Here is a 25,632-nt window from a genome sequence, read left to right on the forward strand (position 1 = left end):
TCTCTTCATGCACTGTTTGTTCAGCTCCATTTATCCAGCACAGGACTGAGTGTGTCAGGAACTAGGAGGTGTCTTAGAGACAGCATTATGGGGGTGTTACTGTAATCCTGATCCTGACCAATATACTTTTCTCAACCACATTTCCCTTAAAGGGGTAGGTTTAAACCTCTAAAATAAAGATTCTATATTCTATTTGTTCCATCAATGTTCCATTAGATATGGATTAGGTGGAGTGTGAAGTTGAAAGGGGTGATCATGTAAAAAATTATACCTTTACAAAGGGCAGCTCAACTGGCATTCAGACAACCCCCCACACAGTATCTCATTTTGTGCTGGTCACAACAGCCAGCCCACCCCGAAGTCCCAAACCATGTCCCTCTGGCATCCCACCAATATGGATACACTTTCCAGAAATCAAAGACCCTAATCAGCATCACATCCAAGACCAGAATACGCATTGTTTGATGTATTACCCTAATGACATCACATTGCTGCAATGCTGTGCTTGTCATAGAGAAGGTGTCGCAAAGTAATGTTCTTCATATAACATGAATTCGTCCATGGGTCATTTTGTAAAGATTTGATATGTTCCGCATCTGTTCAAGACATCATGGCGAGGAAATATATTTTCATTTGTAAGCCTATCAGTCGTGATCCTCCTATTACGCAAGTGTTAGGTTGTTGAGTAGAGACGCATTGCAAAAGATTGCCTGCTCGCTCTGTGGAATTAAGCAGGATACATTCTCCCACTACCCTGCCCGGAAAAGTCGACTGCATTGTCTTTGCTGAACGGGTGGACAAAGAAGCAAGCCATATATGAAAACTAATTGCTCGCGTGGGTAAGCATATATTGGCTATCAAGAAAGAATACACGCTTTAAACTATGCGTGGATGGAATTAATTCAAACGACAAGAGAAGTTATTAACGACCAACATTATCAAGGAGAGCAGTATGTTTGTCAACCTTGATTTGCTTACCATAAAATAAAATACATACGAGTTAACTATTCTAGGCTATTGTACTCGTCGACCTTCACGACCATCTCAGACTTTTAGATACGCAGAATAGCAGAAACCGCGTGGCTGAATTTAAAACCAACCGCAAAGCGTTTATTCCATGTCCGTGTCTGTTCAACAGCACTAGCTGCCTACCCATTGCTTCAAAGGATTCTTAACTGCATGGCTTTCTACCTTCATCATTCCTAATGCCAATATTGGTACATGCATATTGCACTATATGAATATACCTCTGATACAGTCTAACGGTTCTTATTCAATTCAAGGCTAATTTGACTGAGGCCACACTGACACTTTCCTTGGACGATAGCTCTGGATTTCAGATTCGCTTTTCAGTTTGCACATCTTTTTCTGTCTCAATTGGATCGTATTGGGATTAAGGTGGGGTTTTAACCCGATGCAGATAACAGGGAGGTGTATTTCCCATGACATTTGTCTTGGTCACTGGATTTTTGATAATGATGGTTTAAGAAAGGACTTCGCCTACCAATTTGGTGACCAATTTCTGAAGTAATATTCAACCCGTTGTTGGTTACTACGTCTCTCGTCAATTTCACTCCTCTTCGATTAGAAATGCTTCAGTAAGACAATGTTTGAACAGTGGAAATAACGCCCATGTGTCTACCCCTAAACATCCACGGCGAATCCTATTAATGACAACGGTAAAGGTAAGTCAGTCATGTATTTTATATTTGATCATAGCAATTGCATGCTCAATAAAAAGCAAATTAGCTTTGTGCTATATACTTTTTTTGACCTTCCACTTTGGTGCATGATTTGTTATTGTGTGCAGTGTTTACAGATATATTGATAGGTATATAATGTTCAGTTGATGCTATTTTGAATAACATAATATAATCTTCTATTTGTTAATATAGGCTATAGGCTATTAATGCGTTCATGGCTATTCAATCTGATCTATTGCCTGACTAATTGAATTATGATATATTTGAATAGCGTTTGATGTTTTGGACCAGTTTTGTTGAAATATTTTGCTAATTTAAGTCACGTAGCCTGTAGCCTACATCTGTATAGGTCCAAAAGCGCGCTATCAAAATGATAAATAGGGATGATCAATAGTAGACTGTAGCCTAAAACTAGTGCTGTGAGACAACGCGCAGCTGGGCTAAAACAGCCAAAATAATATGATATTTGTATGTTGATTGATGACTCATTCATTTTCATATGAGATGGTTGACATTGTAGACTAATAACACACAAGGGTTTCAATTGACCTTTCGCAGTATTGGGTTATTCACCTGCTTTGGAATTCCAATAAGGATTAATTCCTAAGGAATACTTACCCTTGTATGGATTCGTTGTAATTGACCCTAATTAGGCTATTGCTAGGTGATGTGTGTAATCAAATTGTCAGAGGGAACGAAATCAGAGAATAGATTGGTTCAAGGCCGGTCTGTGTCTGTAGAAGCAGCATGCATTCTGCATTTATTATCACAGGTTTGTGTTGGCTACAACCGCTGAAGCTGTGTGGGCATTCAAATCAAAAGGAATACAGAACAGACGAGCCACACATAGCTCGGTGTGTTGAATCCTCCATTGAAGTTGCCGACGTTGGTTGAGAGCACAGACCAGCTTGCTTGGAGCGCGAGTGGCACGGGCGTGTCTGCATCAGAACAACGTCGACTTTCACAAGTTAGCATCAGCACTGAAGAATATTTCTCACTGCAGAAATGTCAAATGACCGCTTGGGGACACTGACTGCTAAGCTACAACCGTCTATTATTCGTTTCAGTACCGACCAATCGAACTCATAAGGAACGAATGTGAATGTTCCAAATTGTATCCATGGGTTACAAATCAAAGCACGCTTTACTCATAGACCTAACGTTACCCATAGGCGGGACATTGAGAGGGAAGCATAGCCCAATGTAACGGCAATTTTTCTGTTAAAATGTGTGTATATGACATATAGTATAATTCATGATCATGAGTAGACTAGAATGCTACAGTGCAGCAACATAGCTGACCCTGTGTGTTACGGTCGCTGTCCACTGCCCTGTGGTGCTGAACTTCCGGGGTTCCGAGCTCATGGCTGTCCATGGTGCTGAATCTGTTGTTAACATTGGCTCCACATACCCTTTTACCACATAACAAAGTCGCCACAGAAAGCTACATGTTGTATTAGGTAGACTCCTGAAAGTGACGCTATTATACAGGAAATATTTTTTTCCAATATGCAAATTAGTTAGTTAGCTCACCAATTAATATGCTCATTAATGAGTTGTGAGTGATGCACTCTTAGAAATGTTAATTAAGTCTTTATTCAATTCAAAAGAAAACACAGGACTTCAAAAAAGTAAGTTAAAAAACAATAACAACACAATAGTATCTCTAGCAGCTAGCAAAGGTATTATTTGCTGCCCAACCACTCTGATGGACCTCAGTTTGAATGTGGTAATAACTGGTAGACATTTTTCTATGGTTATTTTCTCCTTTCTCTTTTTCAGGCATTCAATATTTATATTGTTAGTTTCTGGAATAATAGGCTATGTCTCTGTGGACAGTTTCCAGAGATGGAGGTATTTGTGTCCTTGCCAACCCTTCAGACTCAGTAGAGGACTCAAAGAGGTCAGCATGTGGCTTTTATAGGATTATTTATTTTTTTCACTCAGGGAATGTAGATTGCAGAAATAAGGTGCTCTTTCAGATGTAGACAGGGTAGTGGTGAAGGTTGTAAATCCATTAAAGAGAGGTGGAGACAAAATATCAAAACACTTACCGTTAAATGAAGCATACATCCCCTCATATCACTACCATTTTATTTGGACCACGCTCCTATGACATACCAAGGGGAAACTGTGTACATCAATTTGCAGAGTTGCTACATCAGTAGTACAGTATGCCGCATGCATTTTACATAGCAGCTTGCAGTCCCACTCCACCACTGGTTAGAACCGTTTACCAGGTGCAGCTGCGGTATCCACTCCTCCATCTCAATCAGGAATGGGACTCCATGTTCTGGCACATCAGGGGCACCACCTCTCCACAGCTACCCAGCCTGCCCAGTGCAATGAAGCGCTGAGATGGAGAGGATCTGTCACATGGTTTATGTGTTGTAATGGCCACTCCCTGTCGGACGGATGCCTTCATAGGAGAAGATAAGAGACACACATTCAACACACAGATAAAACAACCTAGTCATGGGTGGAGAAAAGTGCTGGGTCCTTTACAGGAATGAAGACTACAACAATAAGAGTCAATAGCCCCAAGCATATAGAATTTAGGAGATGTATTGCTTTGGGTGTGCATGTTGAATATTTGAATGAGCTGTTGAAACATTTGTTTCAGTAAGAACCATTGACTTTTGATGCTACAGAACCAGGTTATGTATTTGAAATACTTGCTCCATGTCTGTACATAATAAGGGCCTGCTTTAAGTGGCTTGTAAAGATATCTGAACACAGAGGTTAATGAGGTTTATTCTTAGGAGGGTTAATACGCTTGAGCGCTATTGGATTAGTCATTTGAATTAATTAACAAGTTCAACAGGCCTTTCCACTGAGCGCAGGCGTCAATTCAACGTCTATTCCACGTTGGTTCAACGTAATTTCAGTGAAATGATGTGGAAATAATGTTGAGTCAACCAGTGTGTGCCCAGTGGGTTGTGTATTTATATTTGGACTATCTATGCAGCGGTTGGGGTGAGATAGGTTATCACCACTTCTCTAGCTTGTCAGCGCATTAGACCGTGTTACAGTAGATACCCAGGGTTCTGGTGCCATGCCTTTGCCTAATGAAATCAGCCATCATGAGATCCTCATTATCATACACTGACTACATGGATTTCAATATGGATGCATGAATACACACAATATCAAGAAATATGTGAGAATAATTTCAAATTCCAATAGTTAATAGTTAAACATATTCACAAGCAGATAGGTGAGAAGGTTTCTGCTGCTTTCTAGTTTGGCAGTATAGGCAGTAGGGTGAGATTAATGTAGCCTCTCTGGCTTGCCAGTCTGTTGCATTGTGTTACAGCAGCTGCTCTGGTTGCTGCTATCATGTGTTAGCATTATGAAATCAAGGCTGATATGGGTATTATCAGCCACTGCAGAAACGAGAGGGAAGAGACACGCCAAAAGTACCAGATCTGTACTGGGAGAATGAATGAAAATCTGGATTTGAAAATGATTATGCATAGCCTACCCACTGTATAGCTGCACTCTATGAGGTCTGGGTGTCAAACAGCTGTATAAACAATGTCTGTTTTGTTATGTGTAAGATAACTTCACAGGAAACAATATAGCCAATTTCATTTACTATTGGAGTACACAGTAGAATCAGTACACAATTAATGAAAAATGTACCCATTGCCGGCAATTTCTGTTTGAAAAGGGTTAACACACATTTGCTTACTGTTATATTAAAGATGAGTTAACAGTGAAACAAAAAAAAGCAAAATGTAGTTATACTCTCATTTCAACAAACAACTTAGCCTACACATACATCACAGACACTCAGCATGATAGGTGTTTATTTCAAACTAGATAATGCTGCTGGTTGACTTGCTCATGTAAAATGTGGTATTCTGTCTAAGCAAACATCTTTTTGAATGATCGGTCGGTTGATACATTATTCTACTTAAGGGCTATACTTTCCCCGCCCCCAAAGTTGAGCTTGAAATCAGCATAAGGGGGATTTTCTGTTAGTACTGGAGGATGAGCATAGGCCTGGAGCGTGCATCTCATCCTGGGACAGATGCTGAGCAGATAAACCAGGCTGGGTCCTAGAGCTGGGGAGCTGAAGCGTTGACCTGGTACATGCGGCATGCAGAGCATCAGATGTAGGATGTAGCTCAAGGGCAGCAGAGAACAATGGGGGTGGGGGCAAAGGTCAAAACAGTCAGCAGGGAGGGAGCACACGGTAACAGAGGAGCAGAGAAGGCAGAAAACCAAGGTGTTTTGGAGCAGAAACAGCCTCTATAGCTTGATGAGTGTGATCAGTTGATTACTGGATGGCGAAGATGAGGACTCAAGGTAGAAGCAGATGGATTTCCAATGACAGGTAAGGGCAAGTTGAGCTAGGTTCATTAGTATCCTGATTCAGATGGAAGATGGACATATTGACAATGTCATTTTCTTTGGAGCATCTCATACCTTAACTGCTACTGCTAAAGGGAGTTTTTATACCCAAGCCATATACCAGCCTCCCAGCCTCTCTGTTGACTCTATGGCACACAGATAACAAGATTAAAGGTGGCACCTGTCTCCAACAAAGAACCTCTCCCATACAGTATGGCTGTTCCACCTTTGGCACAGTTATAAACTACTGCTCCAGGACATAGATGTCACTGTCTTTATAGGGGCATTAAAATGAAGAGATATGATATTATTATCCACACAAGAACTAGTGTTTGCTGTACTGTAGTAGTCAGCCAAGCCAACCAGTCAAGCTCTTAGACCATAGCTGCTCCTTGAATCAAGGAAGGTGACATTGATCTGGATATACTTTCAGTAGCTGCATCAGATGATATTGATTAGGCTGATCTCCCAGACTAGCACTTTTCTAAGCTCTTTGATGCTCATTCACTAAGGCAGGGGAAGGCAACTAGCCACGGCCCCTTTCTTTTGGGCGGAGCGGATGGTCGGGGGGCCGGAACATAGTTAGAATAATTTGTACACTGCAAATTGACCACAACTAAGCCCAAAAAGAGATTATATTTGAAAATAACTATAATTTCATACCTTGATTACATTGAGACATGTTCACACTTGTCTCCTTTTTTATTCATAGGAACACTTGAACAGATTTCGTAAATGAAACACATTTTTTGTTGAATTCCTGGTGATTTTAGTCTCTTTTTTTTTTTAACCAAAAACTAAAATCCCCAATAATGATGGGGTGCCAAAAAAAAGCACTCACGGGTCGGGTTTGGCCCCGCGGGCTGCCTGTTACCGAACCCTGCACTAAGGGGGTTCGGCATAGTAGTTACTATGGGCCTTAGTGCTACGGAGAGCAGGGGTCAAAGCTACATTGTAACAATGATTGCTGTTGTGGGAATCATCATTTTTGAACACTCACTTAATAAGGTGAGTTTTTACACTTACTCTGCATGACTTGGGCTCTCTAATGTGTTTGGTCGGCCAGGACTCCTTCGGCCCTATAAGTGCAGCATGGATCGCTTGCTCCAATACAATTTCATACCACAGAATTGCCTTGGGCGCCAAGTAGTGTTGTAGCAAGCTCTGTAGCAGACCTTGTAGCAGACATCTCAGCTGACCCTTCCCTGCAGTCAAACTAGAAAAAACATGAACTATTCTTGTGCAACCAGCCCAGCAGCAACTGTCTGTGATAGCACAATCACTTAATTTTCTCTGTTTGGATTGGATGGCTGTCTGATGTTAAAACAGTAGCCGGTCCAATCTGCCCGTAGACTTCCTCAGCAGGATATAAACAACCTGAATAATCTATGCCACTTGCCGTACTTTTGTTAACCAATTGTCTCAAATGTGCCAGGTAGTTGTACTTCCTCATCTAAAGCAGCTCAGCACACTGCTGGTTGAAGGAAATGTATCAGGAGATAAGCTAATAAAATACAAAGTTCTCTTTCATAGTCCCGCCATGTTCTTTGGGATTATTCCTTCATTTTGAATCTTTAATGAAACCGCATATTGGAGTTTGAAAGAAAGGTTGTCAGACTGACCTTGCATCTTACTGAATAATTCTGAAGATTGTTCTAAAATACTCTCTGTAGAGCAAAAAGTATACTTATGTATATTAAGAGTCTAGTCAGTGCTGCTGCATTGCTGCTATAGACATGCTGTCCTCTGTGGTACCCCATTGAAGAACGATGCCAATAGGTAATTAGTGGATTTGACAATCACAGAGAGAATGTATGATATAAGGGAATTGATAAATAGCTCAAAGGAACACTACTGGAGTGTAGACACTTAGCATTAGAACTGAATATGTTCAACAGACCTATATCCATGTAATGGTTGTACTTAACATGATGTGTTGATGCCTGTATTATTTTATATGTATCTAAAATGCACTTAACAACCTCCAACTGATCATTGAATGCTTGTAGGCGTGTAGAAACAACAAGCTTGCTAGTTCAACACATGCTCTCAGTTCCAAGGTGAAGGGTCATGTTTCCAATAAGAGCTGAAGATCATTGATACACTCTAGCGGTATTAAACTGTAGACTGAACTCATATATAATAGTTAAATAAGCCAAAAAGCAGTAGTTGCATTTTGTTGCATGACTAACATTCCAAAGATGAATATACAGTTTTTTAGATACCTACCATATGAGTGTCAGAAACAAAGAAGCAAAACATGAGAGAAATGCGAGATCTTGGGTGAATTTCGAACCTGTAAATGTGTACTCAGTGAGTGACATTATTGTATTTGATGTATCAGTCCATAGGGAAGGTGTGAGTGGTTTCAAAAGACTATCCTCTCCGTATACAGGGTGCTCGAGCACATCATTGGTGGCTGACATTGACTTGCATGAGATGTGAATTGACAAAACAAAAGCACCAACCACCAACTCAGAACGAATACATGTTGGAATAGAAAACAGTGACATAACAGGCCCTGTCTGCCCACAGCAAACCTGTCTCTCAAAATGCATTGAGACATGGCAAACTACCAGTCATACCTGTCAGGAGGAAATGTGTGGCTGAATTCTGACAAGTAGAAGGTCAGCCAGCATATTGATAAGAGTGATGCAAGCATGTCCCGAAGCATGCAAGCTTTGTGTTTAGATACCTGGAAAAGTGCTATATGAATACTTTCCATTGTTAGAATACCAAAACCAGAGCAGTCTATATGACATTCAGAACCAACAAATAATTGAAGATATGCTTCAAAAAGGAATGAGCAAATGAGATATTTAGCTGGCCTATGATTTATAGACACATATCATGCCTTTTCTCAGAATTTATGGTTCTCTTCGAGATTATTATTTTCTTCTCCAAGAAATGACTAACTTTCTCAGTACAGATGCAGGGTGGATGATACATGCACTCAGTCAATGTTGATGGGTTGTTTATTCACTCACTAGTCCAGTCATCAGGAGATCTCATCAGACCGTATTTCTACCCCTGGCTGGGAATAGGGACCTAATTAAGGGATATGTCCCAAATGGCACCCTATTTCTATATAGTAAACTACTTTTGACTAGTGCTCTGATCAAAATTAGTGGACTATACAGGGAATAGGGTGCCATTTGGGACGCAGACAGGGTGACCAGGATTAGCAACAATTGATCTGCCAAGATGAATAAATACCTTCTCTCCACTTCACCACACTCCACCACAATCAAACCCATTATGCATGATTAACGACAGGCTCATTTAGTTATTTTATGCAGATAAAATTACATTCAAAAATCCATGTTCATATTTATTTAAAAACAGATAATAGATGCAGTATTTGCATTCTATTTGGATGAACAAAAGGGTTCACAAACTGTCAACAAACTGTTCATGAACTAAACAACTTACCAACAATTCACAATCAATAACAACAGTTATTCTGTAAACATTCTGTTTCCCTTGGGCAATACAATGTTTCCTTTTATTGTAAATGTAACCCCTCCTTGTACATTTCCTCCCTGCATGATTTCATTGCATTGCATTAGCCCATAGCTGACGTATTACCATACACAGAATGAATCAATGGTTCACAATACTGTATGCTGTTTTAGAGAGTCACTGTGATAATCTATATGTCCTCGAGAAGATGAATCTGCCCAAACAGAAATGTTTGGCTTATTCAGTTAATGTTCTCTTTTTTTTACAGCAGCTGCTCTGTGTTTATTTTGCTGGATGATTGGATGCCAGGCTGCAGTAAGCTTCTTTATGATAAGAAAAAAAGACTTTCCTACAGGATAAAAAGGAGCTAATAGCAGAGGAATCCTCTAACAGGACTGAGCACGTGGCATTAGCGCAGTAATAGCACATGGATACCCCTTTGATCCATGGTAGGGGTGGAGAAGTCGATTAAGTGACTGGGATAGACATGAAGCTGTAGAGCCCCGTCCTTCATTTCTGGGACAGACTGGCATGCTGATAACATTGTTTTCTTCTCTTTTATACATGGAATTATATGTAAAAACATGGAAATCAATCAATTTACCATCATTAACACAATGGCAATATCTCATTATTTATTATTAAAATAATGAAATAGCATGGGCGACCAAGAATAATTTATTGGTACAATTTACAGCCAAGTGGCAAACAATAATGCAGACACTAGGGATGTGAGCATACAGGTCTGGGCAAATTGTTATTTTACCTTTATTTAACTAGGCAAGTCAGTTAAGAACAAATTCTTATTTTCAATGACAGCCTAGGAACAGTGGGTTAACTGCCTTGTTCAGGGGCAGAATGACAGATTTGTACCTTGTCAGCTTGGCAATTCAAACTTGCAACCTTTTGGTTATTAGTCCAACGCTCTAACCACTAGGCTACGCTGCCGCCGAGATGTAGTCATTGTTTGTGCTCGCCTGTTCGTATGTATACGTTTGTATCTGGAGTAGATTTTTTAAATGTCGTATTATTATTACATGTAAACCCCTATGGCATTGCTGTATACAGTACCGATAGCCAGTCATTAGCCAACATTATTAAGTCAGTACTTGACATTTTTAGTAATATAGGTTGACAAGCAATGAAAACATATCAAATCTCTAATGATGGCCTAATAAATAAACTATTATGCGCCGTAAACTGAAATATTTTTTTGTGTGTTCAACCTTTGTTTCTGCTAAAGCTATCTAGATATGTCATTGTAATGCATGGGGTAATCACATCATGATGCTCTGAGGCCTCCAGTCTGTAAGTGTCTGTAAAGCATGTTGACACTTCTGCAGATCTTTGAACTTTGACATGACAGTTATCCTCAGATCAGACAACTGAAGGAGGAAGACACTTGGCAGTTGGCTGTCAGCCCAATAGTTTTAAGGGGGAGAGTCTTCTGCCGATGAGACAGTGAGATCTGTTGTGCATTTTATGGTCTTCAAAGATGCCATTTACGTAGAAATCATTGTGAGGAGAGGACTGCTGCCTAGCCAACCGACATTTCTATTTCAATATCTCTTGCGGTGTCTTCCTGAAAAAAAGACTTGAAAAATATGTATCCCCTGTAGCCCTTTGAAATCTACATAGGCACAATATCAAATTATTCACAGAAATCCAGCTGTGGAAAGGTTTACCCACATCTGGGACAAGCTGCACATTATGTTGTGAATGAATGCCATTTTGGCTTGATGGATTTCTAAAAATAGATGAAATAATAATTTTTCTTAGATTTTGGTCAGAAACCATTATTGGGTAGCCTCGTACAGTATACCACACTGATCTCGTGAGTTTACATAAATTATTCGTTATAAGGGTCCGTATAGCAAATCATTGATGTAAACTTGCAAGATCAGTGCGTTAAGAACGGACCCTTATAACTAATTGTTGGGTGGTCTACCAATGATTCCAGATCATTATCTTTAAGAGCTATAATTTCTATATTAGTTGGGTGGTCTACCAATGATTCCAGATCATTATCTTTAAGAGCTATAATTTCTATATGAGTTGGGTGGTCTACCAATGATTCCAGATCATTATCTTTAAGAGCTATAATTTCTATATTAGTTGGGTGATCTACCAATGATTCTAGATCATTATCTTTAAGAGCTATAATTTCTAGATTAGTTGGGTGGTCTACCAATGATTCCAGATCATTATCTTTAAGAGCTATAATTTCTATATTAGTTGGGTGGTCTACCAATGATTCTAGATCATTATCTTTAAGAGCTATAATTTCTATATTAGTTGGGTGGTCTACCAATGATTCTAGATCATTATCTTTAAGAGCTATAATTTCTATATTAGTTGGGTGGTCTACCAATGATTCCAGATCATTATCTTTAAGAGCTATAATTTCTATATTAGTTGGGTGGTCTACCAATGATTCTAGATCATTATCTTTAAGAGCTATAAATTCTATATTAGTTGGGTGGTCTACCAATGATTCCAGATCATTATCTTTAAGAGCTATAATTTCTATATTAGTTGGGTGGTCTACCAATGATTCCAGATCATTATCTTTAAGAGCTATACATTCTATATTAGTTGGGTGGTCTACCAATGATTCCAGATCATTATCTTTAAGAGCTATAATTTCTATATTAGTTGGGTGGTCTACCAATGATTCTAGATCATTATCTTTAAGAGCTATAATTTCTATATTAGTTGGGTGGTCTACCAATGATTCCAGATCATTATCTTTAAGAGCTATAATTTCTATATTAGTTGCTCTATTATGTTGTATTTTAAGGAACAGAATCTGTAGATGTATAAATCATGTATTTTAAGGAACAGAATCTGTAGATGTATAAATCATGTATTTTAAGGAACAGAATTTGTAGATGTATAAATCATGTATTTTAAGGAACAGAATCTGTAGATGTATAAATCATGTATTTTAAGGAACAGATTCTGTAGATGTATAAATCATATATTTTAAGGAACAGATTCTGTAGATGTATAAATCCTGTATTTTAAGGAACAGAATCTGTAGATGTATAAATCATGTATTTTAAGGAACAGAATCTGTAGATGTATAAATCATATATTTTAAGGAACAGATTCTGTAGATGTATAAATCCTGTATTTTAAGGAACAGAATCTGTAGATGTATAAATCATGTATTTTAAGGAACAGATTCTGTAGATGTATAAATCCTGTATTTTAAGGAACAGAATCTGTAGATGTATAAATCATGTATTTTAAGGAACAGATTCTGTAGATGTATAAATCATGTATTTTAAGGAACAGAATATGTAGATGTATAAATCCTGTATTTTAAGGAACAGAATCTGTAGATGTATAAATCATGTATTTTAAGGAACAGATTCTGTAGATGTATAAATCCTGTATTTTAAGGAACAGATTCTGTAGATGTATAAATCATGTATTTTAAGGAACAGATTCTGTAGATGTATAAATCATGTATTTTAAGGAACAGATTCTGTAGATGTATAAATCATGTATTTTAAGGAACAGATTCTGTAGATGTATAAATCATGTATTTTAAGGAACAGAATCTGTAGATGTATAAATCATGTATTTTAAGGAACAGATTCTGTAGATGTATAAATCATGTATTTTAAGGAACAGAATCTGTAGATGTATAAATCATGTATTTTAAGGAACAGAATCTGTAGATGTATAAATCATGTATTTTAAGGAACAGAATCTGTAGATGTATAAATCATGTATTTTAAGGAACAGAATCTGTAGATGTATAAATCATGTATTTTAAGGAACAGAATCTGTAGATGTATAAATCAGGTATTTTAAGGAACAGAATCTGTAGATGTATAAATCATGCAATATGATTTGTGAGGCTGCAGACTTTTAAATGGACTGTTTTAGCTACGTACCATTAACTTTTGTTTGTTTGATTACAAAAGCACATTTTTATCAGATTATGACCTTCTGTGTTGATGATTGTTGATGATTGTTGTGTTGAGGCTGTAGTAGTGGCAGTGGAAGAATCGTTAAAACTTGGTGTTTGCAGGTTTACAGCATAACATCAAACCAAATCTGCCCAAGCATTCAATCAATCATAGACTCTCACTGTGCTGCAGGAGAGTGAGTTCTGAGTAGAGGACTTTGGAGCTCTCAGATGGTGCATCCAGGCTTGCAGGTACAGTTGAAGTTGGAAGTTTACATACACTTAGGTTGGAGTCATTAAAGCAAATTTTTCAACCACTCCACAAATATCTTGTTAACAAACTATAGTTATGGCAAGTCGGTTAGGACATATACTTTGTGCATGACACAATAACTTTTTCCAACAGTTGTTTACTTCACTTATAATTCACTGTATCACAATTCCAGTGGGTCAGATGTTTACATACACTAAGTTGACTGTGCCTTTAAGCAGCTTGGAATATTCCAGAAAATGATGTCATGGCTTTAGAAGCTGCTGATAGGCTAATTGATATCATTTGAGTCAATTGGAGGTGTACCTGTGGATGTATTTCAAGGCCTACCTTCAAACTCAGTGCCTCTTTACTTGACATTTTGTGAAAATCAAAAGGAATCAGCCAAGACCTCAGAAAAAAATTGTAGACCTCCACAAGTCTGGTTCATCCTTGGGAGCAATTTCCAAACTCCTGAAGGTACCACGTTCATCTGTACAAACAATAGTACGCAAGTTGTCATACCGCTCAGGAAGGAGACGTGTTCTGTCTCCTAGAGATGAACGTACTTTGGTGCGAAAAGTGCAAATCAATCCCAGTACAACAGCAAAGGACCTTGTGAAGATGCTGGAGGAAACAGGTACAAAAGTATATATATCCACAGTAAAACGAGTCCTATATTGACATAACCTGAAAGGCCGCTCAGCAAGGAAGAAGGCACTGCTACAAAACCAGCACAAAAAAGTTGTGGCAAAATGGCTTAAGGACAACAAAGTCAAGGTATTGGATTGGCCATCACAAAGCCCTGACCTCAATCCTATAGAAAATTTGTGGGCAGAACTGAAAAAGTGTGTGCGAGCAAGGAGGCCTACAAACCTGACTCAGTTACACCAGCTCTGTCAGGAGGCATGGGCCAAAATTCACCCAACTTATTGTGGGAAGCATATGAAAGGCTACCTGAAATGTTTGACCCAAGTTAAATCATTTAAAGGCAATGCTACCAAATACTAATTGAGTGTATGTAAACTTCTGACCCACTGGGAATGTGATGAAAGAAATAAAAGCTGAAATAAATCATTCTCTCAACTATTATTCTGACATTTCACATTCTTCAAATAAAGTAGTGATCCTAACTGACCTAAAACAGGGAATTTTTACTAGGATAAACTTCTGACTTCAACTGTAGATTACCCATTTTAAAGGACAAGTGAAGTGGTTTTAACAATATATTGGGGATGTGCATCAGGGGAGATTGTTGGGGTATTTGAGCATGCATAGAAGCACAAACTACAAATAATACATCAATACAAAATACTACCTTCTATTAAAGTAACTTATCAAATATTCCAGAAGTTTGTTGGTACAGTATAAGCTAAAAGGAAACCATTCCCCTCAGAGAAAATGCAGACATTTTCTGCAGAAACCTTTTGGGCTGTACTTAGTTGAAACCAGCCATTGTATTACATGATTGGCAGTGTGGTAGCATTGGAATTTTACATGACTCATTTCTGACTGGATGCTTTGTTTTGAATCAATTATCACACTAATGTTGCCAGTTGTGACTAAGCTGATGCCTCTTAGAGGAGGGTACCTGTTAAGTGGACGCTTGAATTAATTGTCCCCTTGAATCAGATAAGGACATTGGAAAGATGTGGATTAACCAAACAGATGCACCTCCATATTTATTTTACTTAGGGGATGGTGTTCTTTTCAGCAAGGCTAAGCCCTAATCAGTGCCCTCACCATATGGCTGATGAGCCCAAAGCTCCATCATTTTTTTTGCCTGAGCACAGATACGGACACAGCACAGCACTTTCTGTCTTAAATGAAAATGTAGCTTGGTCATACTGACCTGGTTTGTAATGGGCTCTATTCCACTGTGAATGATCAAGAAACAGCTTTATTCCACCATGAATGATCAAGAAACAGCTTTATTCCACCTTGAATGATCAAGAAACAGCTCTATTCCACTGTGAATGATCAAGAAACAGCTTTATTCCACCATGAATTATCAAGAAACAGCTTTATTCCACTATGAATGATCAAGAAACAGCTCTATTCCACTGTGAATGATCAAGAAACCGCTTTATTCCACCATGAATGATCAAGAAAAAGCTCTATTCCACTGTGAATGATCAAGAAACCGCTTTATTCCACCATGAATGATCAAGAAACAGCTTTATTCTACCATGAATGATCAAGAAACAACTCTATTCCACCATGAATGATCAAGAAACAGCTCTATTCCACTGTGAATGATCAAGAAACAGCTCTATTCCACTGTGAATGATCAAGAAACAGCTCTATTCCACTGTGAATGATGAAGAAACAGCTCTATTCCACTGTGAATGCCATATTTCCTTCTGATGAGACCTTTTTCTGTATCACACAGAAAATTATATTTTGCATTCAGTTCTCTGATGGTGAATGGCTTTCTAAATATATGTACAGTAGATCCCAATTTGTTTAAATACTGTTTATCATGTTACTCATTCAATTTAGTGGATAAGAAATTAGGCTGTGCTTTTCAGAGATGCTTGCATTACAAACAATATTTCACAGTCAAATTTCAGAGGAATCGTGTTAGTGTAAAAAGGTTATTAATACATATTTATTTTGTGTTTATTTTCCCTTTATATCCCAGGTAAGTTGACTGAGAACACATTCTCATTTACAGCAACAGCCTGGCAAACAGTTACAGGGGAGAGGAGGTGGCATGAATAAGCCAATTGGAAGCTGGGGAGGATTAGGTGGCCATGATGGTATGAGGGCCAGATTGGGAATTTTGCCAGGACACCAGGGTAACACCCCTACTCTTATGATAAGTGCCATGAGATCATTAGTGACCACAGAGAGTCAGGACACCCGGTTATTGTCCCATCTGAAAGACTGCACCCTACACAGGGCAATGACCCCAATCACTGCTCTGGGACATTGGTATATACAGTATTTGTTTAGACCAGAGGAAAGAGTGCCTCCTACTGGCACTCCAAAACCACTTCCAGAAGCATCTGGTCTCTCATCAGTCTCCCAAATATAGATGGCTCTGTAACTCTTGATTACAAGGATACTAACCATGAAATAATTTGAGCTATCACTGTGAGCCCATGCTTTAGTGTGGCTGACTAATCAAAACACTCAAAATTAATAGTAGCCTAACAGTTATAGAATTGTCATATCTGGCATCGAGAGGTAACTAAGAATTAAGCATAATTCTGGTGTTTGGCTTCACACTTAATGGTCTAATTATCACGTGCTAAAGGGTTACTGAACTGTATGGAGACAACTCCTAAAATCAACATTAAGTAGATTCAGGAATCCATTTGTACATAAACCATTGCATTAGTATGCAAAGTATGCACATATTTCCTATCTCCAGCCATAATTATAATTTTGCTGGGCTTTGCTGAAATGTATTGTTGTCATCCAATTCATGATTAAAGCTGCAATATGTAACTTTTTGGGTGGCCAGACCAAATTCACATAGAAATGTGAGTTATAGATCTGTCATGCGCATTGAAAGCAAGTCTAAGAAGCGGTAGATCTGTTCTATGTGCGCTATTTCTATGCTTACATTCTTAAGTTTCGTTTTTGCATCAGTTGAAAATGCTCTGTTTTTGGTTATGGAAAAGTTATTTCACAGCGGTTTAGATGGTACAATGATTCTCGACAGTATAATTGCTTGTTTTGTCACAAACTGAAATTAGGCAAACTATTAGAATTTTAGCAACCAGGAAATGGCGGAGTAATTTCTGCACAATGCACCTTTAATTTGCTTGATTGACTGCATAATGTTGAGGCATGGCAGTATATATTTATTACACCCCCCCATGTTTCTTCTCCAGTGATTCTATGCATAAACCTTAATCTACCTCTTAAAATGCAAAACCATTATCACGGTTTTCACATTTTCTCCACAGCTCCTAATAATTATCACAAATGTATGCTTAGGTTCCCTGAATAGGTTCAAGGCATACCGTTCCTGCAGGGGGGACATTGTATGTCAGTCCATCCAACACAGTCCACTCATCCTGAAGTGCAGTCACATCACATCAGCATGCAAATGACTCATTTATTTTGAGATCACATCACATGTAACTGGGAGTACGTCTTCATTTTAAACTCTTCATCCATCGAATCAAATTAGATTTACCTGGAGTTTTTGACAATTGCATTCACTTGGCTGGCTAGTGAGGTTCACGGTGAATCCTAATGTTCATATGGGAGTTTATCAAATAATCAGGTGATGACTACATTGAGCTGTGTGTCAGCATGACAGCTGATAAACTACCTAAGCAGGCAATTCAGTGAGAAGAGGGAATAGAGCCTGATATTATTATTGTTGTAGGGGCAGCGTGACCTGACTGTGAATCTACTCGCAGCGATTAAGGTCATTTGAAATTTGACTAAAAGCTCCAAACAGGGCTCTGAGTCTCATTTTCCTGTTTCTTTGGTCCCTTACATGTATTTTCATAATTTGCGACATGCAAGCAAAGTTGTGTCTACTTCCCACCTTTGCTCAGAGGCATATGAGTAGAACATCTGAGTAATCATGAAAGACTACATGTGGATGTTTCATTCATTTGATTTGATCGATCCATCACACAGGTTCCTAGAGTATATTTATCAATTGAAATTATTTACCACTTTCATCCTAGACTGTGTCCTAAATTCCTATCTGCAGCTAGCTAGGGCTGTACTGCACGACTGCTTAGACTTAGGGGGGGGGGGGGGCAACTTAAACATAGCATATAAGGTAACCATGAGATTCTACAAGGTCATGCAAGGTTGCCTGTTTTTCCACAAGCTCACGCTGGGAAGTTCTTCCATCCAGCTAACAGTATTTAAATGTCTGGAGCTTATTATGGTTACACATTTAAACAGCAGTCAAGTTTATGTATCTCATAGGGGATTGCCATCAGCACAAATTAGATATGAAATATTGTATTGATACAATGTCCCAGTGAAATGTCCCAGGAAAGTGTCCCAAGAGCAATTAACTTAAAACAAAATCTCTATCAAAATTCTAAAACAAGCCAATGACCAGACTCAATCTTCAGTCTATTTGATTTGTGTTGTCCTATCAGATCCTTGTGAAGAATATCAGATGGGAATATGTTGAAATGCAAAATCTTAGGGCCGAGAAACCCAGTAAGGATACAGCAGATTAACTGATGCCAATGTTCATCTCAGCAAAAGTCATTTTGTCCCATTGAAACAATTGAGATTAATGTGACAGACTAATGTATTCAACTTGAATTTCTTAAAGGTCCAATGCAGCCGTTTTTATGTCAAGATCAAATTATTTCTGGGTAACAATTAACTACCTTAATGTAAATGTTTTCAATTAAAATGGTCAAAAAGAAACAAAAATTGCTTCTTAGCAAAGAGCTATTTCTCAAGCAAGAATGGACTGTCTGGGAGTGGTCTGAGTGGGGAGGGGAAGATTGAAAACTACCTATTATTGGCAGAGAGGTTTGGAACTTTCTTTCTTATTGGTCTATTTCAACAGCTCTTACACCAAAATGGTTTTATCATCATTTTCAAAATTTCACAGTATTAACCTCATAGTATGGATATATAAAACACAGATAAATCACATTTTTGATTGCACTAAGCCTTTAAGGTGTGTCTCAGTACAGAAAAGTTTTTCTGTGAATGTGTGGACTTTGTAATATACTGTAGGTAACTTAGGATTTTTCTTTTAATTTTCTAAATCTAGAGGAGCTTGATTTGAAAGACTCACCATCATCAGCAAGAAATGGGGGCTGTCCTTGAATAACTAGGTCCGTTTTGAGCTTACTCGTTAAGAAGCTTAGAAAGGCTATAAGCTACAGTATAAGCTGGCTAATGGAGGTAAATCTTGCAGACAAACTATTGAGAACATGTTTTTGTGGTTGTGAGGGTCTATCCATATACTTTGTATTTTTATTGGTGTCTGTATTATGACCATACATAAATCCATTTAATTTATTAAATATTCCTACTCTGAGTCATGTAACCATGCAAGTGACAGTTAGATACTATCAGAAGGTTAGTGAGTTAGTGACTACCGCAGTCAGATGGGGTAGATTGAGCTGGAAAAGTCATCAGGTTGAGGTTTGTTAAGTGACCCTATATGACTGTGACACCCATTGCCTTTTAAAGGCGTCTACATTTTCTAAGCCATTACATTTGAGAGATGGAAACCATTCACAGGGTAAAATCCTGCTGAAGCCGTGTTTCTGTGTTTCCCTCCCCCATTGACTGGAAGGTGCCATTGTTTTTGTCAGAAAATCAACATTGGCCTATGTTTCAGCTATCTGCTCATGAGAGGGTACATCAGCACATCCATCCTCGGTGTACCTGACTATGTCCAAACTGTGTCTCAGAGTTTCAATGACTTACTGTGGAATATTTGGGAATATTTGCCGTGTTGCGCAGACTTTTATATGTGTAATGTTCCACTGTTCCATCGCATATGCAATGGCAGTTTAGCTATTGTGTTGTATAGTTATTGTATTGTAAATGTAAAATGGTTTTTATTTTATTTTTATTTATTTCACCTTTATTTAACCAGGTAGGCTAGTTGAGAACAAGTTCTCATTTGCAACTGCGACCTGGCCAAGATAAAGCATAGCAATTCGACACATACAACAACACAGAGTTTTTATTTTATTTATTTATTTCACCTTTATTTAACCAGGTAGGCAAGTTGAGAACAAGTTCTCATTTACAATTGCGACCTGGCCAAGATAAAGCAAAGCAGTTTGACACATACAACAACACAGAGTTACACATGGAGTAAAACAAACATACAGTCAATAATACAGTAGAAAAATAAGTCTATATACAATGTGAGCAAATGAGGTGAGATAAGGGAGGTAAAGGCAAAAAAGGCCATGGTGGCAAAGTAAATACAATATAGCAAGTAAAACACTGGAATGGTAGATTTGCAGTGGAAGAAAGTGCAAAGTAGAAATAGAAATAATGGGGTGCAAAGGAGCAAAATAAATAAATAAATAAATACAGTAGGGGAAGAGGTAGTTGTATGGGCTAAATTATAGATGGGCTATGTACAGGTGCAGTGATCCGTGAGCTGCTCTGACAGCTGGTGCTTAAAGCTAGTGAGATAAGTGTTTCCAGTTTCAGAGATTTTTGTACTTCGTTCCAGTCATTGGCAGCAGAGAACTGGAAGGAGAGACGGCCAAAGGAGGAATTGGCTTTGGGGGTGACCAGAGAGATATACCTGCTGGAGCGCGTGCTACAGGTGGGTGCTGCTATGGTGACCAGTGAGTGGAGATAAGGGGGGACTTTACTTAGCAGGGTCTTGTAGATGACCTGGAGCCAGTGGGTTTGGCGACGAGTATGAAGCGAGGGCCAGCCAACGAGAGCGTACAGGTCGCAGTGGTGGGTAGTATATAGGGCTTTGGTGACAAAACGGATGGCACTGTGATAGACTGCATCCAGTTTATTGAGTAGGGTATTGGAGGCTATTTTGTAAATGACATCGCCGAAGTCGAGGATCGGTAGGATGGTCAGTTTTACGAGGGTATGTTTGGCAGCATGAGTGAAGGATGCTTTGTTGCGAAATAGGAAGCCAATTCTAGATTTAACTTTGGATTGGAGATGTTTGATGTGAGTCTGGAAGGAGAGCTTACAGTCTAACCAGACACCTAGGTATTTGTAGTTGTCCACATATTCTAAGTCAGAACCGTCCAGAGTAGTGATGCTGGACGGGCGGGCAGGTGCAGGCAGCGATCAGTTGAAGAGCATGCATTTAGTTTTACTTGTATTTAAGAGCAGTTGGAGGCCACGGAAGGAGAGTTGTATGGCATTGAAGCTCATCTGGAGGGTTGTTAACACAGTGTCCAAAGAAGGGCCAGAAGTATACAGAATGGTGTCATCTGCGTAGAGGTGTATCAGAGACTCACCAGCAGCAAGAGCGACATCATTGATGTATATAGAGAAAAGAGTTGGCCCAAGAATTGAACCCTGTGGCACCCCCATAGAGACTACCAGAGGCCCGGACAACAGGCCATCCGATTTGACACATTGAACTCTATCAGAGAAGTAGTTGGTGAACCAGGCGAGGCAATCATTTGAGAAACCAAGGCTGTTGAGTCTGCCGATGAGGATGTGGTGATTGACAGAGTCGAAAGCCTTGGCCAGGTCAATGAATACGGCAGCACAGTATTGATTCTTATCGATGGCGCTTACGATATCGTTTAGGACCTTGAGCGTGGCTGAGGTGCACCCATGACCAGCTCTGAAACCAGATTGCATAGCGGAGAAGGTGCGGTGGGATTCAAAATGGTCGGTAATCTGTTTGTTAGCTTGGCTTTCGAAGACCTTAGAAAGACAGGGTAGGATAGATATAGGTCTGTAGCAGTTTGGGTCTAGAGTGTCACCCCCGTTGAAGAGGGGGATGACCGCGGCAGCTTTCCAATTTTTGGGAATCTCAGATGATACAAAAGAGAGGTTGAACAGGCTAGTAATCGGGGTTGCAACAATTTCAGTAGATCATTTTAGAAAGAGAGGGTCCAGCCCGGCTGATTTGTATGGGTCCATATTTTGCAGCTCTTTCAGAACATCAGCTATCTGGATTTGTGTGAAGGAGAAATGGTGGGGGCATTGGTGGCTTGCTGTGGAGGGTGACGGGCAGTTGACCGGGGTAGGGGTAGCCAGGTGGAAAGCATGGCCAGCCGTAAAGAAATGCTTATTGAAATTCTCAATTGTAGTGGATTTATCGGTGGTAACAGTGTTTCCTAGCCTCAGAGGAGTGGGCATCTGGAAGGAGGTGCTCTTGTTCTCCATGGACTTTACAGTGTTCCAAAACTTTTTTGAGTTAGTACTACAGGATGCAAATTTCTGTTTGAAAAAGCTAGTCTTAGCTTTTCTAACTGCCTGTGTATATTTGTTCCTAACTTCCCTGAAAAGTTGCATATCACGGGGGCTATTCGATGCTAATGCAGAACGCCACAGGATGTTTTTGTGCTGGTCAAGGGCAGACAGGTCTGGAGTGAGCCAAGGACTATATCTATTCCTTGTTCTACATTTTTTGAGTGGGGCATGCTTATTTAAGATGGTGAGGAAGGCACTTTTAAAGAATTGCCAGGCATCATCTACTGACAGGATGAGGTCAGTGTCATTCCAGGATACCCCGGCCAGGTCGATTAGAAAGGCCTGCTTACAGAAGTGTTTTAGGGAGCATTTGACAGTGATGAGGGGTGGTTGTTTGGTCGCAGACCCATTACGGATGCAGGCAAGGAGGCAGTGATTGCTGAGATCTTGATTGAAAACAGCAGAGATGTATTTGGAGGGCGAGTTAGTTAGGATGACATCTATGAGGGTGCCCGTGTTTACAGATTTGGGGTTGTACCTGGTAGGTTCGTTGATCATTTGTGTGAGATTGAGGGCATCAAGCTTAGATTGTAGGATGGCCGGGGTGTTAAGCATGTCCCAGTTTAGGTCACCTAGTAGCACGAGCTCAGAAGATAGATGGGGGGAAATCAATTCACATATGGTATCGAGGGCATAGCTGGGGGCAGAGGGAGGTCTATAGCAAGCGGCAACAGTGAGAGACTTGCTTCTGGAAAGGTGAATTTTTAGAAGTAGAAGCTCGAATTGTTTGGGTACAGACTTGGATAGTTATTCAGAACTCTGCAGGCTATCTTTGCAGTAGATTGCAACAGGGCCCCCTTTGGCAGTTCTATCTTGGTTGAAAATGTTACAGTTAGCGATGGAGATTTTCGGGGTTTCTGGTGGTTTTCCTAAGCTAGGATTCAGACACGGCTAAGATATCCGGGTTGGCAGAGTGTGCTAAAGCAGTGAGTAAAACAAACTTAGGGAGTAGGCTTCTAATGTTAACATGCATGAAACCAAGGCTTTTACTGTTACATAAGTCAACAAATGAGAGCACCTGGGGAGTGGGAGTGGAGCTAGGCACTGCAGGACCTGGATTAACATCCACATCACCAGAGGAACAGAGGAGAAGTAGGATAAGGGTACGGCTGAAAGCTATACGAACTGGCCGTCTAGCACGTTCAGAACCGAGAGTAAAAGGAGCAGGTTTCTGGGCACGATAGCATAGATTCAAGGCATAGTGTACAGACAAAGGTATGGTAGGATGTGAGTACATTGGAGGTAAACCTAGGCATTGAGTAATGATGAGAGAGATATAGTCTCTAGAGACGTTTAAACCATGTCATCGCATATGTAGGAGGTGGAACAACATGGTTGATTAAGGCATATTGAGCAGGGCTAGAGGCTCTACAGTGAAATAAGACAGTAATCACTAACCAGGACAGTAAAGGACGAGGCATATTGATATTAGAGAAAGGCATGCGTGGCCAAGTGAACATATGGGTCAAGTGAGTGGTTGGGCTGACTGGGGACACAGCGATTCAGACAGTTAGCAGGCCGATGCTAACAAGCTAACAGTTAGTAGGCCGGGGCTAAACAAGCTAGCAGTTAGCAGACTGGGGCTGGCAAGCTAGCAGTTAACAGACCGGGTTAGCAAGCAAGCAGTTGGGAGACCGGGGCTAGCAGTTAGCAGACCGGGGCAGGCAAGCTAGCAGTTAGCAGACCGGGGCAAGCAAGCTAGCAGTTAACAGACCGGTGCTAGCAAGTTAGCCTTTGGGGGACGTCGCGATGGGGGTAAGTCTGTTTTTGCCTCTTCGTGCGGTGACGTCGATAGACCAGTAGTGGAATTAGTTGGGTTTCAAGTAGCTCTAGACAGCTAGCAGGTTTGTTGAATTTACATATCAATAAGGTGTTATGCCTTTGGTCATGCTAGCAGATAGTGGGAGATCGCAAATGTAAATTCTTCCCATTCTGATATTGACATTGACATGCAAGTGGAAGGTCACGTTCTCAAGTACTGTATTCTATATTCATATTTACTATCTATACGAGTTCACTATGTACATGTCCTGATGTATGTACATGTACGGTACCTGTTAGATATTGGGAGCTTCCTGTGATGTGCTTTTGTATGTCTGATTCCTGTACGTACGAGTTAGCTAGCATGCTCTAATTGTAATGGTCACATTAGCTCTCTGCTAATTCACAGTTATTTTCATGCTAACAGACAAATCATGAATCTACAGCCATCAACATATTGTTGTCCTCAACATATTGTTGTCCTACACACAATGTGCATCCTTGTGTCTATTGTCAGAATAAACACCAATCACCTGGGACCACTGGCTGGACTTTCTTTAAAAACACAACGCAAGAGAGTTACGAAGTAAGAACACATCTGTTGCAGAGTCCAGCCTTCTTGTCTTCTCTGGACAGCTGTTACATACAGACTACATTGAAGGGGACAGCACTAATATGACCAAAATTGGAACTAATTTAACAGAGCTGCATATGTGCCTCTTTCAGAGTGTTAAACTAATGAAGCTTGGATCATTTTACATACTGTCAATCAGATAAGCGAAAGGAAAATGTATCTTTGAGTAATGTGATTCATACAAGATTGCACTGCCCCCCAGAGAGATTTTGAAATACAAACAATAGTAAAAAATATATATATCCATCAGTGATGGCACTGGCAATTTTTCAGAGACAGTAAATGTTCAGAAGATTACAACATTTGGTGCAAGTCCAATTTATTTAAACATTTTTAGGGGGTGGATCAGCTTTAATATCACATATTGTCACAGAATATGTCGTACTCATTGCTGAAAATGTCATACTGGATAGAGAAGGACCAAGGCGCAGCGGGATTGTGGATACTCATTTTCTTTTAATGGTAAAAGGTAAAGCATCCACCGGAAAACAAAACAATAAATGATACTCACAACATGGCCAGTCTTACAGGCTATGCAAACGCAGTGCAAGAAAAATTCCCCACAACCCCAAAGACAAACACACACACCTATATAGGACTTCCAATCAAAGGCAACTATACACACCTGCCTTTAATTGGAAGTCCCAATCACCAACAC

At 39.6% G+C, this 25,632-nt stretch overlaps 1 protein-coding gene across 4 annotated transcripts in view; it reads left to right on the top strand.

Annotated features, from left to right (window-relative positions):
* Positions 1-411: 411 nt before the first annotated feature.
* The window catches only part of LOC106613031 (leucine-rich repeat and fibronectin type III domain-containing protein 1), a 132,585-nt gene continuing 107,364 nt past the window's right edge, over positions 412-25,632 (top strand). For 2 of the 4 annotated variants that reach the window (XM_014214905.2, XM_014214904.2), the window contains exon 1: positions 412-1,685. The gene's annotated coding sequence lies outside the window, so the exon portion shown is untranslated. The remainder of the gene's footprint in view (positions 1,686-25,632) is intronic. The other 2 variants (XM_045724627.1, XM_014214906.2) reach the window with 1 other exon arrangement.

This window comes from Salmo salar, chromosome ssa09, assembly GCF_905237065.1.
Source record: "Salmo salar chromosome ssa09, Ssal_v3.1, whole genome shotgun sequence".
NCBI lineage: Eukaryota > Metazoa > Chordata > Actinopteri > Salmoniformes > Salmonidae > Salmo > Salmo salar.